The 12,736-nt window shown below is 47.9% G+C and overlaps 1 protein-coding gene across 2 annotated transcripts in view; it reads right to left on the reverse strand.

Annotated features, from left to right (window-relative positions):
- The window catches only part of INPP1 (inositol polyphosphate-1-phosphatase), a 472,347-nt gene that overhangs the window by 458,400 nt on the left and 1,211 nt on the right, over positions 1 to 12,736 (reverse strand). The window lies entirely within an intron of this gene.

Consider the following 12,736-nt stretch of genomic DNA (forward strand, 5'->3'; position numbering starts at 1 on the left):
GGTGGCTCTGGATGTTTCCACACCAGACTCAGTCCACTGCTTCCTCAGGTTCCCCAAGGTCTGGAATCAGTCCTTCTCCACAATCTTCCTCAGGGTCCGGTCTCCTCTTCTCGTTGTACAGCGTTTTCTGCCACATTGTTTCCTTCCAACAGACTTACCATTGAGGTGCCTTGATACAGCACTCTGGGAACAGCCTATTTGTTGAGAAATTTCTTTCTGGGTTTTACCCTCTTGCTTGAGGGTGTCAATGATGGCCTTCTTGACATCTGTCAGGTCGCTAGTCTTACCCATGATGGGGGTTTTGAGTAATGAACCAGGCAGGGAGTTTATAAAAGCCTCAGGTATCTTTTGCATGTGTTTAGAGTTAATTAGTTGATTCAGAAGATTAGGGTAATAGGTCGTTTAGAGAACCTTTTCTTGATATGCTAATTTATTGAGACAGGTTTTTTGGGTTATCAGGAGTTGTATGCCAAAATCATCAGTATTAAAACAATAAAAGACCTGACAAATTTCAGTTGGTGGATAATGAATCTATAATATATGAAAGTTTAATTGTAATCATTACATTATGGTAAATAATGAAATTTAACACTATATGCTAATTTTTTGAGAAGGACCTGTATAACAAACAATATATACAGTGAATCGCTAAGCCTAATTTTATATATATATATATATATATATAAATATATATATATAATATATATATATATATATATATATATATATATATATATATATATATATATATATATATATATATATATATATATATATATATATATATATATATATATATATATATATATACACACAAAAATAAAATCTAAGACATGTCAGGGTAAAGGGAGATATTCTCTGGTGAATAAAGGTACCTTCACACTAAACGATATCGCTAGCAATCCGTGACGTTGCAACGTCCTCGCTAGCGATATCGTTTAGTTTGACATGCAGCAGCGATCAGAATCCTGCTGTGATGTCGCTGGTCGGGGCTAGAGGGCCAGACCTTTCTTTGGTCGCTGGCTCTCCCGCTGACATCGCTGGATCGGCGTGTGTGACACCGATCCAGCGATGTCTTCACTGGTAACCAGGGTAAACATCGGGTAACTCTGCTTTCCGGCTCACAGACAGTACAGGAGGAGAGCAGAGAAGCAGAGCGCAGCGCTGGAGGACAGACGGCTGTAGGTAAGTATCTAGTGTTTTTTTTTTTTTTACTTTTAGCATGGTATCCAGGGTAAACATCGGGTTACTAAGCGCGGCCCTGCGCTTAGTTACCCGATGTTTACCCTGGTTACCGGGGACCTCGGGATAGTTGGTCGCTGGAGAGCTGTCTGTGTGACAGCTCTCCAGCGACCAAACAGCGACGCTGCAGCGATCCGGATCGTTGTCGGTATCGCTGCAGCGTCGCTTAATGTGAAGGTACCTTAAGGATAAGTCTACACGTATAGTGGGTACAGAGGCATTAAAAGAGGCTAGGCAAACGTTGTCAAGGCATATGGATAACATCTTAATATATTGAGATGGCGCATAGAGGAGAAGGGGAGGGAAAAAAAGAAGAAACATACCCCTTTGTGGATGCATCATAAGTCGTATTTGTTAACCCCTTAGGAAAAATGATGATATGTGGGTAAGTTAAGGTACCTTCACACTAAACAACTTCACAACGATATCGCTAGCGATCCATGACGTTGCAGCGTCCTGGCTAGCGATATCGTTGTGTTTGACACGCAGCAGCGATCTGGATCCTGCTGTGAGATCGCTGGTCGGAGCTAGAAGGCCAGCACTTTATTTCGTCGCTGGATCTCCCGCAGACATCGCTGAATCGGCGTCACACACATGTCTTCACTGGTAACAAGGGTAAACATCGGGTTACTAAGCGCAGGGCCGCGCTTAGTAACCCGATGTTTACCCTGGTTACCAGCGTAAACGTAAAAAAAAAAAAAAACACTACATACTTACATTCCAGTGTCTGTCCCCCGGCGCTGTGCTTCTCTGCACTGTCAGCGCCGGCCAGCCTTAAAGCACAGCGGTGACGTCACCGCTCTGCTTTACGGCTAGCGGGCGCTCACACAGTGCAGAGAAGCACAGCGCCGGGGGACAGACACCGGAATGTAAGTATGTAGTGTTTTTTTTTTTTTTTACGTTTACGCTGGTAACCAGGGTAAACATTGGGTTACTAAGCGCGGCCCTGCGCTTAGTAACCTGATGTTTACCCTGGTTACCAGGCGACTTCGCATAGTTGGTCGCTGGAGAGCTGTCTGTGTGACAGCTCTCCAGCGACCAAACAGCGACGCTGCAGCGATCGGGATCGTTGTCTAGATCGCTGCAGTGTCGCTAAATGTGAAGGTACCTTAAGTCCTGTTAGGGATAATAAGATGCAATGAGACCATGTGTAAAAACCTCTCATATTGACAGTTCGAAAGTAATGGTAAGTCATACATGATAATGTAAAGAGATGGGTGCCATAGATGTCAGAGAAATGCTAAGGACTATCAATAGGGTAATTTTTTATAGATTCACAATCAGCGGCAATCTCAATAGAAAGTTATGTTGGTAGCTATGGGCAATTGGTAGGTAGGAATAAATACAAAAAACTACAAAACATTATAAAATAATAAGATCGAAAATTACCACACTAGATGAAATATACACTGGGGTCTGAAGTGGTGTCAGAGATAATATGCATAAACAATCTTATTTCTGCAGGGAGAGAGTTTACATAGACACATAGATAAGAACATTGTTGTGCTAGCATGGTTACTTATCTTAAGGAATGGTAGGCTAAAGGTACCGTCACATTAAGCGACCCTGCAGCGATATAGACAACGATGCCGATCGCTGCAGCGTCGCTATTTAGTCGCTGGAGAGCTGTCACACAGACAGCTCTCCAGCGACCAACGATGCCGAAGTCCCCGGGTAACCAGGGTAAACATCAGGTTACTAAGCGCAGGGCTGCGCTTAGTAACCTGATGTTTACCCTGGTTACCATTGTAAAAGTTACAAAAAACAAACAGTACATACTTACATTCCTGTCACGTCCCCTCAGCTTCCCTGCACTGTGTAAGCGCCGGCCGGAAAGCAGAGCGGTGACGTCACCGCTGTGCTCTGCTTTACGGCCGGACGGCGCTGACACTGGGGGACGCAGGGAAGCTGACGCTGGGGGACGTGACAGGAATATAAGTATGTAGTGTTTTTTTTTTTTTTTTTTACTTTTACAATGGTAACCAGGGTAAACATCGGGTTACTAAGCTAAGCTGTAACATCTGTAATGTCCCACGATGTAAATCCATCTGAAGGGGTTAAAATATTTTACAACCAGGAGCTCTGCTAATGCAGCGGTGCGTAGCTGCAAAACCCCGGGGAATGAAGGTAAATGACCTATATTTACCTTCAATTGCGGTGAGGTGATCTCTGCTGGTTGTCCTCATGAACTCGAGCCTGGGAGCTTTCTAGGAAAGTTCCCACGCTCCAGGGACATCAGAGCTATATAGATAGATAGATATATATATATATATATATATAGATATAGATATATATATATATATATAGATATAGATATAGATATAGATATATATATATATATATATATATATACACACACACACACACACACACAGTATATATGTTTTTATGGTTATTTTTTTTTTTTTTATTTATTTATTTTTTTACACACAGACCCCTTGAATAGCCGTATGTCGGTTTTGCAAGCCTGCGAGAAAAACACGCAGTACGGATGCCATACGGATTACATACGGAGGATGCCATGCGCAAAATACGCTGACACACCCTGCCTACGGAGGAGCTACGGACCACTATTTTGGGAACTTTTCAGCGTATTACAGCCGTAATATACGAACCGTATTTTCTTACGCCGAGTGTGACGCCGGCCTTACTCTGTATATATTTGTAGCATCTAGCGCTCCTTTTGGTTATCAAAATATCAATTAATTTTGGGCTGCTCTTTTATCTCGAAACCTGATTTACAAAATCCATGAGTTCGGCTAGTACTAAAGGTACCGTCACACTAGACGATATCGCTAGTGATCCGTGACGTTGCAGCGTCCTGGCTAGTGATATCGTCCAGTGTGACAGGCAGCAGCGATCAGGCCCCTGCTGTGATGTCGCTGGTCGGGGAAGAAAGTCCAGAACTTTGTTTCGTCGCTGGACTCCCCACAGACATCGCTGAATCGGCGTGTGTGACACCGATTCAGCGATGTCTTCGCTGGTAACCAGGGTAAACATCGGGTAACTAAGCGCAGGGCCACGCTTAGTAACCCGATGTTTACCCTGGTTACCATCGTTAAAGTAAAAAAACAAACGCTACATACTTACCTACCGCTGTCTGTCCTCGGCGCTCTGCTTCTCTGGTCTGGCTGTGAGCACAGCGGCCGGAAAGCAGAGCGGTGACGTCACCGCTCTGCTTTCCGGCTGCCCGGCGATCACAGCCAGACCAGAGAAGCAGAGCGCCGAGGACAGACAGCGGTAGGTAAGTATGTAGTGGTTGTTTTTTTACTTTAACGATGGTAACCAGGGTAAACATCGGGTTACTAAGCGTGGCCCTGCGCTTAGTTACCCGATGTTTACCCTGGTTACAGGCATCGTTGGTCGCTGGAGAGCTGTCTGTGTGACAGCTCTCCAGCGACCAAACAGCGACGCTGCAGCGATCCGGATCGTTGTCGGTATCGCTGCAGCGTCGCTTAGTGTGACGGTACCTTTATACGCTTCCTGGGGTTGGTTTCTGACTCAATATAACTTGTTAACGGACCGGGCTTATGTCTAACAAGGAACTGGTGGCAGCGTAACATTCTGATGTTATTTGGGGATCCTGGCATTGACGGACCGTAGGTATGTATGTATGTATGTATGGCCTGGGACTGGCGATATACATACCGCCCTCACTGCAGAGTGTTACGCTCACACCCTGACTGATGGGCGTGAGCTCGGGGGTTTTGTGGCCCCACTGTGCCACAAACCAGACTACCCTGGAAGGGGCGTGACTAAGTAGCTTTCTAGGTGTTCGCTGGAGCCTCTGATGGTGAGGTCAGACTTGTGCAATAGGAAGCTAGCAGGTGCCACTCCAGTGTGATGTCTGGCTGTGGCTGCTGATCCCACTAAGGAACGGAGCGGGCACGGCTGGCACTCTGGCTGACAGGCGGGCACGGCTGGGACACAGACAGGCAGACGGGTACAACAGAGACACTGGCAGGCAGGCGGACACGGCTGGCTCTCTGATAGGCAGGCAGGTACGGCTGGAACATAGGAAGAACCGGTAGGGACCGGTCTGCAGGCAGGTATGTGGTTTGGAACACAGGGCTGGCAGAGACACGGCAGAGAACACAGGGCAGGAAGGCAGGACAGGAACGGCAGGACTGGCAGGAACACAGGAAGGGGTGATGTATGAATCAGGCTGCACTCTGATGACACCCGAGTGCAGTCCTATTGTGAGTGTGATGAAGGAACAGGTAGGGACCTGTACACACAGAAGATGCAGGTACGGAAACAAGCCAGAAGGAAAGGAGAAAGAAGGAACAGGTAGGGACCTGTTCACACAGGAGGACCAAGTAACTAGTAGAAGGTGGAACTAAGAAGAGGAGAAGAAGGCAGAGCCAAGGACAGAGACGCTGGAGGCGGAGCCAAGAGCGGAGACGCTGGAGGCGGAGCCAAGAGCGGAGACGCTGGAGGCGGAGCCAAGAGCGGAGACGCTGGAGGCGGAGCCAAGAGCAGAGACGCTGGAGGCGGAGCCAAGAGCAGAGACGCTGGAGGCGGAGCCAAGAGCAGAGACGCTGGAGGCGGAGCCAAGAGCAGAGACGCTGGAGGCGGAGCCAAGAGCAGAGACGCTGGAGGCGGAGCCAAGAGCAGAGACGCTGGAGGCGGAGCCAAGAGCAGAGACGCTGGAGGCGGAGCCAAGAGCAGAGACGCTGGAGGCGGAGCCAAGAGCAGAGACGCTGGAGGCGGAGCCAAGAGCAGAGACGCTGGAGGCGGAGCCAAGAGCAGAGACGCTGGAGGCGGAGCCAAGAGCAGAGACGCTGGAGGCGGAGCCAAGAGCAGAGACGCTGGAGGCGGAGCCAAGAGCAGAGACGCTGGAGGCGGAGCCAAGAGCAGAGACGCTGGAGGCGGAGCCAAGAGCAGAGACGCTGGAGGCGGAGCCAAGAGCAGAGACGCTGGAGGCGGAGCCAAGAGCAGAACCGCTGGAGGCGGAGCCAAGAGCAGAGACGCTGGAGGCGGAGCCAAGAGCAGAGACGCTGGAGGCGGAGCCAAGAGCAGAGACGCTGGAGGCGGAGCCAAGAGCAGAGACGCTGGAGGCGGAGCCAAGAGCAGAGACGCTGGAGGCGGAGCCAAGAGCAGAGACGCTGGAGGCGGAGACGCTGGAGGCGGAGCCAAGAGCGGAGACGCTGGAGGCGGAGCCAAGAGCAGAGACGCTGGAGGCGGAGCTAAGAGCGGAGACAGAGCAAAGTGCAGAAACACAAGAGGCAGTCAGATAGTACCGCAAAGAGCGGAGCCAGATAGAACCGCAAGGAGCGGAGCCACAGAGCAAAGCCAGAGAGTGCAAAGCAAGATCTGAGTGCAGAGCCGCAAGAGTGCGGAGAGTAAGCAGACAGAAAACACAAGGAAAAAAAGCAGGGAAGAAAGCCACAGACAAGGAGACCGAGAAAAGACAAAGTATAGACAAGGCAATAGGACAAAGACACAGGGACAAAGACACAGGGACAAAGACACAGGGACAAAGACACAGGGACAAAGACACAGGGACAAAGACACAGGGACAAAGACACAGGGACAAAGATATTCTGCCTCCTGGAGGGCGGACTACAATAACAAGGCAAAAGCACAGAGAAAAGCTCAGAGGAGAAACCCAGAGCAAGACCAGGCAAACACAGCAGCTAAACACTATCTGAGCTAACACAAACTCAGCAGCTAAACACTATCTGAGCTAACACATTGCACAGGCCCAGACCACAGGGTGGGGCTGCACTATATACAGGAGGCCTCTTGGTAATTGGTCAGGAACTGATTGGACAGGTGCACCTGATTCCCATAAGAACTAGAGAGTTCAGGCGCCGGCCCCCTACACACACAGCCATGAGGCATGCAGAGAGCAAAGACATAGAACATGGAGCTGGCATTAACCCCTTCCCGACCTTTGACGCATACGCTGCGTCATGAAAGTCGGTGCCATTCCGACCCATGACGCAGCATATGCGTCATGGAAAGATCGCGTCCCTGCAGGCCGGGTGAAAGGGTTAACTCCCATTTCACCCGATCTGCAGGGACAGGGGGAGTGGTAGTTTAGCCCAGGGGGGGTGGCTTCACCCCCTCGTGGCTACGATCGCTCTGATTGGCTGTTGAAAGTGAAACTGCCAATCAGAGCGATTTGTAATATTTCACCTAAAAAACTGGTGAAATATTACAATCCAGCCATGGCCGATGCTGCAATATCATCGGCCATGGCTGGAAACACTTATGTGCACCCACCCCACTCCTCCGATCGCCCCCCCAGCCCCCCGATCTGTGGTCCGCTCCCCTCCGTCCTGTGCTCCGCTCCCCCGTCCTCCTGTCCGCTTCCCCCGTGCACCAATCACACCCCCTGTGCTGCAATCAAACCCCCCCGCACTCCGATCCCCCCCCCCCGCACACAGCGACCCCCCCCCCGTGCTCCGATCCACCCCCCCCCCGCACAGCGATCCCTCACCCCGTGCTCCAATCCTTCCCCGTGCTCCAATCCTCCCTCCCGTGTTCCGATCCACCCCCCCCATGATCCGATCCACCCCCCCCATGATCCGACGCCCCCCCCGTGCCCTGATCTCCCCCCCCTTATACTTACCTGGCCGCCCGAGGTCCGTCCGTCTTCTTTCCTGGGCGCCGCCATCTTCCAAAATGGCGGGCGCATGTGCAGTGCGCCCGCCGAATCTGCCGGCCGGCAGATTCGTTCCAGAGTGAATTTTGATCACTGAGATATAACCTATCTCAGTGATCAAAATAAAAAAAATAGTAAATGACCCCCCCCTTTGTCACCCCCATAGATAGGGACAATAAAAAAAATAAAGAATTTTTTTTTTTTTCACTAAGGTTGGGGTAAGAACTAGGGTTAGGGTTAGGGGTAGGGTTAGGGGTAGGGGTAGGGTTAGGGTTAGGGGTAGGGTTAGGGCTAGGGTTAGGGGTAGGGGTAGGGGTAGGGTTAGGGGTAGGGTTAGGGCTAGGGTTAGGGTTTCGGTATGTGCACACGTATTCTGGTCCTATGCGGATTTTTCCGCAGCGGATTTGAAAAATCCACAGTGCTAAACCGCTGCCGATTTATCGTGGATTTACCGCGGTTTTTCTGCGCATTTCACTGCGGTTTTACAACTGCGATTTTCTATTGGAGCAGTTCTAAAACCGCTGCGGAATCCGCAGAAAGAAGTGACATGCTGCGGAATGTAAACCGCTGCGTTTCCGTGCAGTTTTTCCGCAGCATGTGTACAGCGATTTTTGGTTCCCATAGGTTCACATTGAACTGTAAACTCATGGGAAACTGCTGCGGATCCGCAGCGTTTTCCGCAGCGTGTGCACATACCTTTAGAATTAGGCTATGTGCACACGGTGCGGATTGGCCGCTGCGGATCCGCAGCAGTGTTCCATCGGTTTTACAGTACCATGTAAACATATGGAAAACCAAATCCGCTGTGCCCATGGTGCAGAAAATACCGCGCGGGAACGCTGCGTTGTATTTTCCGCAGCATGCCAATTCTTTGCGCGGATTCCGCAGCGTTTTACACCTGTTCCTCAATAGGAATCCACAGGTGAAATCCGCACAAAAAACACTGGAAATCCACGGTAAATCCACAGGTAAAACGCAGTGCCTTTTACCCGCGGATTTTTCAAAAATGATGCTGAAAAATCTCATACGAATCCGCAACGTTGGCACATAGCCTTAGAGTTGGGTTGGAATTAGGGTTGTGGTTAGGGTTAGGGGTGTGTTGGGGTTAGGGTTGTGGTTAGGGGTGTGTTGGGGTTAGGGTTGTGATTAGGGTTACGGCTACAGTTGGGATAAGGGTTAGGGGTGTGTTGGAGGTAGAATTGAGGGGTTTCCACTGTTTAGGCACTTCAGGGGGTCTCCAAACGCAACATGGCGCCACCATTGATTCCAGCCAATCTTGTATTCAAAAATTCAAATGGTGCTCCCTCACTTCCGAACCCCGACGTGTGCCCAAACAGTGGTTTACCCCCACATATGGGGTACCAGCATACTCAGGACAAACTGCGCAACAATTACTGGGGTCCAATTTCTCCTGTTACCCTTGAGAAAATAAAAAATTGCTTGCTAAAACATCATTTTTGAGGAAAGAAAAATGATTTTTTATTTTCACGGCTCTGCGTTGTAAACGTCTGTGAAGCACTTGGGGGTTCAAAGTGCTCACCACATATCTAGATAAGTTCCTTGGGGGGGTCTAGTTTCCAAAATGGGGTCACTTGTGGGGGTTTTCTACTGTTTAGGCACACCAGGGGCTCTGCAAACGCAACGTGACGCCCGCAGATCATTCCATCAAAGTCTGCATTTCAAAAGTCACTACTTCCCTTCTGAGCCCCCACGTGTGCCCAAACAGTGGTTTACCCCCACACATGGGGCATCAGCGTACTCAGGAGAAACTGGACAACAACTTTTGTGGTCCAATTTCTCCTGTAACCCTTGGGAAAATAAAAAATTCTGGGCTAAAAAATTATTTTTGAGGAAAGAAAACGTATTTATTATTTTCACGGCTCTGCGTTATAAACTTCTGTAAAGCACTTGGGGGTTGAAAGTGCTCACCACACATCTAGATAAGTTCCTTTGGGGGTCTAGTTTCCAAAATGGGGTCACTTGTGGGGGGTTTCTACTGTTTAGGCACACCAGGGGCTCTGCAAACGCAATGTGACGCCCGCAGACCATTCCATCAAAGTCTGCATTTCAAAAGTCACTACTTCCCTTCTGAGCCCCCACGTGTGCCCAAACAGTGGTTTACCCCCACACATGGGGTATCAGCGTACTCAGGAGAAACTGGACAACAACTTTTGTGGTCCAATTTCTCCTGTAACCCTTGGGAAAATAAAAAATTCTGGGCTAAAAAATTATTTTTGAGGAAAGAAAACGTATTTATTATTTTCACTGCTCTGTGTTATGAACTTCTGTGAAGCACTTGGGGGTTCAAAGTGCTCACCTCACATCTAGATAAGTTCCTTTCGGGGTCTAGTTTCCAAAATGGGGTCACTTGTGGGGGGTTTCTACTGTTTAGCCACATCAGGGGCTCTGCAAACGCAACGTGACGCCCGCAGAGCATTCCATCAAAGTCTGCATTTCAAAACGTCACTACTTCACTTCCGAGCCCCAGCATGTGCCTAAACAGTGGTTTACCCCCACATATGGGGTATCAGCGTACTCAGGAGAAACTGGACAACAACTTTTGGGGTCAAATTTCTCCTGTTACCCTTGGGAAAATAAAAAAATTGCGGGCTAAAATTCATTTTTGAGAAAATAATTTTTTTTTTTTATTTTCATGGCTCTGCGTTATAAACTTCTGTGAAGCACTTGAGGGTTCAAAGTGCTCACTACACATCTAGATTAGTTCCTTTGGGGGTCTAGTTTCCAAAATGGGGTAATTTGTGGGGGATCTCCAATGTTTAGGCACACAGGGGCTCTCCAAACGCGACATGGTGTCCGCTAATGATTGGAGATAATTTTCCATTTAAAAAGCCAAATGGCGTGCCTTCCCTTCTGAGCCCTGCCGTGCGCCCAAACAGTGGTTTACCCCCACATATGGGGTATCTGCATACTCAGGACAAACTGGACAACAACATTTGTGGTCCAATTTCTCCTATTACCATTGGCAAAATAGGAAATTCCAGGCTAAAAAATCATTTTTGAGAAAAGAAAAATTATTTTTTATTTTCATGGCTCTGCATTATAAACTTCTGTGAAGCACCTGGGGGTTTAAAGTGCTCAGTATGCATCTAGATAAGTTCCTTGGGGGGTCTAGTTTCCAAAATGGGGTCACTTGTGGGGGAGCTCCATTGCATAGGCACACAGGGGCTCTCCAAATGCGACATGGTGTCCGCTAACAATTGGAGCTAATTTTCCATTCAAAAAGTTAAAAGGCGCGCCTTCCCTTCCGAGCCCTGCCGTGTGCCCAAACAGTGGTTTACCCCCACATATGAGGTATCGGCGTACTCGGGAGAAATTGCTCAACAAATTTTAGGATCCATTTTATCCTATTGCCCATGTGAAAATGAAAAAATTGAGGCGAAAATAATTTTTTTGTGAAAAAAAAGTACTTTTTCATTTTTACGGATCAATTTGTGAAGCACCTGAGGGTTTAAAGTGCTCACTATGCATCTAGATAAGTTCCTTGGGGCGTCTAGTTTCCAAAATGGGGTCACTTGTGGGGGAGCTCCAATTTTTAGGCACACGGGGGCTCTCCAAATGTGACATGGTGTCCGCTAAAGAGTGCAGCCAATTTTTCATTCAAAAAGTCAAATGGCGCTCCTTCCCTTCCAAGCCCTGCCGTGCGCCCAAACAGTGGTTTACCCCCACATATGAGGTATCAGCGTACTCAGGACAAATTGGACAACAACGTACGTGGTTCAGTTTCTCCTTTTACCATTGGGAAAATAAAAAAATTGTTGCTGAAAAATCATTTTTGTGACTAAAAAGTTAAATGTTCATTTTTTCCTTCCATGTTGCTTCTGCTGCTGTGAAGCACCTGAAGGGTTAATAAACTTCTTGAATGTGGTTTTGTGCACCTTGAGGGGTGCAGTTTTTAGAATGGTGTCACTTTTGGGTATTTTCAGCCATATAGACCCCTCAAACTGACTTCAAATGTGAGGTGGTCCCTAAAAAAAATGGTTTTGTAAATTTCGTTGTAAAAATGAGAAATCGCTGGTCAAATTTTAACCCTTATAACTTCCTAGCAAAAAAAAATTTTGTTTCCAAAATTGTGCTGATGTAAAGTAGACGTGTGGGAAATGTTATTTATTATCTATTTTGTGTCACATAACTCTCTGGTTTAACAGAATAAAATTTCAAAATGTGAAAATTGCGAAATTTTCAAAATTTTCGCCAAATTTCCGTTTTTATCACAAATAAACACAGAATTTATTGACCTAAATTTACCACTAACATGAAGCCCAATATGTCACGAAAAAACAATCTCAGAACCGCTAGGATCCATTGAAGCGTTCCTGAGTTATTACCTCATGAAGGGACACTGGTCAGAATTGCAAAAAACGGCAAGGTCTTTAAGGTCAAAATAGGCTGGGTCATGAAGGGGTTAAAGAAAAACCACAACATGACCTGGAGCAGTGGGTAAGATTGTGTGAGAGATGTGAGGCCATGCTGTGATGCCAGCAGAGTTGTTACACAGAGCGCCCTGATAACCAGTACATGACAGGGCAGCCTCTCTGGTGACTACTTAAACTAGGTGCAGTTCCCTGACTGAGCTGAGGCTAAGGGGGGCGCCAGAGAGCTGTGACTGTGTAAGCTCCATCACAGATTGGTGACAACAGGGAGATATCCGCACCCGCTCTGCTCTCTCTCGTGTTTTTCTTACAGTATCAAACAAAGCAAAAAAAAATTTTTTTACAGAGTCAGAAAGGCAGATCTTTGTTACCACACAGACAGCAGAAAGTACAAAAGGGTTAAAGGGCCACTGTCATCCCCTCCAGCCGTTATAAACTAAAAGCCACCTTCTGCAGCAGTAATGCTGCATTCTAACAAGGTGGCTCTTTT

This window comes from Ranitomeya imitator, chromosome 7 (genome assembly GCF_032444005.1).
Source record: "Ranitomeya imitator isolate aRanImi1 chromosome 7, aRanImi1.pri, whole genome shotgun sequence".
Classification (NCBI taxonomy): Eukaryota; Metazoa; Chordata; class Amphibia; order Anura; family Dendrobatidae; genus Ranitomeya; species Ranitomeya imitator.